Source organism: Sinocyclocheilus anshuiensis, unplaced genomic scaffold (assembly GCF_001515605.1).
Source record: "Sinocyclocheilus anshuiensis isolate Anshui unplaced genomic scaffold, SAMN03320099.WGS_v1.1 scaffold831, whole genome shotgun sequence".
Lineage (NCBI taxonomy): Eukaryota > Metazoa > Chordata > Actinopteri > Cypriniformes > Cyprinidae > Sinocyclocheilus > Sinocyclocheilus anshuiensis.
In genome coordinates, this window is record NW_015542380.1 from 424,200 (window position 1) to 428,872 (window position 4,673).

Sequence of the window (4,673 nt, forward strand, 5' to 3'; positions counted from 1 at the left end):
TGTGTGTGTGTGTGTGTGTGTGTGAATTGAACACAATATAAGAGAAATCTGCTATTATTAAACTGAATTTATAAGTGATTCATTTAATTATTCACTCAACAGATTTGTTCAGAAAACACTTGCTGTGTTTGAAATCGCTTCCTATAACTTTATTTAGTGCACTATTTGAAGGAACAGCCATTTGTAGTGATGTCAGAAACCATAATGAACATTATCAAGTGCACTCATTCAATCCCATAATGCAACTTAGTAACAAGTGTGCAATCCATGTACTGTATTCAACAGCTGTCTGCTAGAGAATATATGCACTGTGTGGGTCGCACAGAATGAATTCCTGCATCTCGCCAGAAGATGCCATTTACAGTTTTTTCAACACGCTCAGTGTATAAATTTGCATAGTCATTTTCATTCACTTCTTAAAGCGGACTATGTTAAAAGGAAATGGTGAAAACACTACAGAATTTTTTTAAACTGAACAGATTTTTTGATACAGTAGTTATAAAAAAAATGTTGTCTTTACAGAGTAATTTACAGGGAAAACTGGACACCATACACTACACGACTGATTATCACACACAGACTTTTCAATCATTCCAAAAACAACAATGCAGAATGTTGAAATGTGCATTGTTGCTAGGAGATGCATGATAAATTAAAACAATGTTTAAAAAAAAATAACAGCACAAAATATTGAACATGTATGATATATACAGGTTTTTGCCCATCAAAAATAAAAAAAAAATTGTGAAATCTTTAAACTCAAATCTGTATTTGTTTGCAGCTATTTTCGATGGCAAAGAAAAAATGCGTAATTAGTAAGAGTGCTGTTTCTGTGATTGTCTACAGTATAAACGCCTCTCAGGGGAGAAATCCATTAGAAGTTTTGTGTCTTTCTTATTATTTGACATTGTTTGGATGTTTGTTCTAGCAAGGTGATGATAAAAAAAGCTCCCCTTTAAAGATGACAGGTGTGAAAAGGCTAAACATGATGCATATCTGTGATTTGCCTCATGGCCACATTTGTAACATGATACTGAAAGCCTGCCATACTTTGGCACTGCAAACCAACAGATATGCTGTTCACGTGTTTAGAGGTGAAAATGGTTTTGTCCTCTTTTCCCATCACCTTTTCATTCTGTCTGCACAAATCATTTGTTGACTAGTTTGTCCTTTTATTCTTCATTTTTATAGATGTCTTGTTACTCTACAGAAGCCCAGTAATGCAATGAATCTTCTAGAATTAACCCACCCAAAAATAAAAATTCTGTCATCATTTACTCTCATGTCCTTCCAAATCAGTATTGTGTAAAACACACACACACACACAATAAAAAAATTGTCACTATTTTTTCTCTGCTGGAAAAAAAACTATAGAAACCCTCAAAGAATTTGTAATGGTTTAAACTGTTATAATGGGAATCGTATTGGTTTTAATAGAAACTGTAATCGTCCCTGTGGGTCTCTAGAGATAATTTGTTTCCTTCTATTCATGGCATGCTAAAACTACTAAATCCTAATGGAATATGGCCCAAAACACACCACTGGACAGTTGCCAGATCTGTGTAACAAAAACCAGCCCAAGGGCCAATCAAAAATAGCCCAAAACAAGCCCAAAGACCCTATCCAAATATTAAAACTCAACATATGCCATTCCCATACATAAAATACATATTTTATACTGTAGTTGCTGTTATGCATTGTACACAATTTCAATTTGAAAATGACTAGTAGAAATCATAAACAGTATGTGTAATGTGTTTTATTATTAGTAGAATGTAAAATATTTTAATACGCACATTCTAGTGAATTTCAATTTATGCAATATGTCAAACTTTAAATCGCATGAAAAAAAAACAAGTAGCCCAATTCCACTTAAAAACCACAAACTTGGCAACAGTGCTACTGGAAACCATTAGATAATGATTTTAATGGTTAGCAGTTGATGGTTTGTAAGGTTTGTAATGGTATTGGTAGTGGAAACCATTAGAACTTCTATGATGGTTTCTTTAAGCTTAAAGAAGGACACGTCATAGAAGTATCACTTGTGCTTGTGCACTATATTCACAGTTTTCTGAATTAATATGCAAGCATTGTTTGAGGAACATACTGTAACTTATTCACTGATAGTATTCTCCTCCAATAAGCTGTTATATGGAAGCTTGTTTCGGACACTTGATAAATTCTGACTTACTTCGATTGTATCTCGCATTTCTGACTTTTTTCTTGCAATTTCTTAGAAAAAAAGTTTGAATTGTGAGATAAAAAGTTACACAAAACCAGTCTTTAGTCGCTGGGGTATATTTGTAGCAATAGCCAAAAATACATTGTATGGGTCAAAATTATTGATTTTTCTTTTATGACAAAAATTATTAGGATATTAAGTAAAGATCATGTTCCATGAAGATATTTTGTACATTTCCTACTGTAAATATATTAAAACTGAATTTTTGATTAGTAATATGCATCGCTAAGAACTTCATTTGGACAACTTTAAAGGTGATTTTCTCAATATTTTGATTTTTTTGCACCCTCAGATTTTCAAATAGTTGTATCTCAGCCAAATATTGTCCTGTCCTAACAAACCATACATCAATGGAAAGCTTATTTATTCAGCTTTCAGATTATGTATAAATCTCAATTTCACAAAATTGACCCTTATGACTGGTTTTGTGGTCCAGGGTCACATTTATTCTTTGGCAGAAACAAGCTCTCATAGTTAACTGCTGCGATCCCCAGTGAGATTAATCAGTTTGATCCGTGAATGAATCATTCAGGCAGCTTTTATGAACTGGATCAACTGATTAATTGACAATATCTAACTCAAGAAAGATTTGTTCATATAATGCACTAAGTTGCACTAGAACAAATATTTCGGTCTAAAGTTTTGGACTGTTCCACACACAAAGCTTATTATATTGTTTTTAGATGATTTGGAATAAAGGAAATTAGTTATATGGCTCTCTTTTATGATACTATGATACTCTGTTGGTGCATTCATTGTAAATGCATGGAAAAGAGTGACCAGTACAATTTCTCAAAATACTTAATTTGTATTCCGCAGATTTTCAAGCCACACAGGTTTTGTACGACATGAGGATCAATAAATAAGTGAATGTTCATTTTAGGGAACTTTCCCTGCAAGAATTTCTCCTCTCCACATAACAATATAGATGACTATATAAGTGCACAGGCCCTTCACTTTGTAAAGCCAATCTATATTCTGCATTATGATGCTATTACAGCATGACCAGAGACATGAAGCTGGCATTGATTTATCACTGCAGACATTAGACACTGAAGCTCTGAAAGCTCTGCTGCAGCATGTGCCTTTATCTGAAATTAAGATATAAAACACGCTGACCTACACACCCTCCCTCTCAATGACAGCGACACACACACCCATAAGTCTCCATACACATACCTGTCCAATGACACCGTTTTGCTCTCTAACAATCTTGCTAATTATAATTGTTAATTAATTTTCTCACAGTGTCCCCATCAGGAGACTAATAACCTACATTTTACATAATTAGACCTTCAACCTTTTACTCGCTCCCCCGTTCCCTCCCTCTTCCGCTCATCCTCTCCTTCCCTTCACATCACCTCCTGGACTCTGTCTCACTCCTGTTCTCTGGATGTTAGTGGGTTAGTGTTATGTCCTAACACTGCTCCTTGCACCCTCGTCCCAATATAACAGCACTGTGGCCAGACCCCTCACTGTCGCCCTTCCCTCTGGTCTTCCTCCCTCTTTTAATGTCAGTGTCTGACGGCCATCTTGTCTGCCTCCTCTCTGTCTCACATACACTGTGACCTGGTTTCAGATGCAGCTGTGAGAGCTACAGATAGCCACCTGTGTGCAGGAGCATCATGCACCTATTTGTTTTCAGGGGGCACCAGGGGTACTTCAGACTCACTTTTGCTCTAGGCAAGATAAGACATGAAAACTTTTTGTATTTGTGTGGGATGTGTTAGTCTAGAGGTATATTTTATTTATTTATTTATTTTTTGTATAGTGTGCAAGGTGACCTATAGGTTCAGATCCTCACACAATACTGTATGTTATTAAACTAGAAAAATGACAAGTGAACCCTTGAGCCATTTTTATTTTATTTTTATATTTTAGTTTATAATAATTGATCTGTCTATCGTATATTGTTTTTATACGCAAGCATTTTGGGTGACATGAACCTTGTCTATTTATTTTTCAAATTAAAACGATTGTGCTTTACTTTTGTTGGGGGTCAGTAAGATTTCTAAAATGTTATTGAAATAAGTCTATGTTCTTAAAGGCTGCATTTATTTGATCAAAAATTCAGTAAAACAGTTTTAATGTGAATGTCATTACAGTATTATTATAACATTGATATTATTACAATTTAAAATTTTATTTTCTATTTTATTTCAAAAATTTAATTTATTCCTGTGATGGCAAAACTGAATTTTCAGCAGCATTACTACAGTCTTCAATGTCACTTGATCCTTTAGAAATCATTCTAATATGCTGATTTGGTGCACAAGAAACATTTCTTAACATTTTCATTGTTGAAAAAGTTGTGGTGTGCAATATTTTTGTGGAAACCATGAAAAAAAAGTAAGGATTCTTATATAGAGTTCAAAATAAAATAATTTAGTTGATTTGTGTGTGTGTGTGTGTGTGTGTGTGTGTGTGTGTG

The 4,673-nt window shown here is 34.2% G+C and overlaps 1 protein-coding gene across 1 annotated transcript in view; it reads left to right on the forward strand.

The window, feature by feature from the left end:
- The window catches only part of LOC107692562 (glutamate receptor ionotropic, NMDA 2D-like), a 74,773-nt gene that overhangs the window by 69,050 nt on the left and 1,050 nt on the right, over positions 1–4,673 (forward strand). The gene's annotated exons all lie outside the window — the stretch shown is intronic.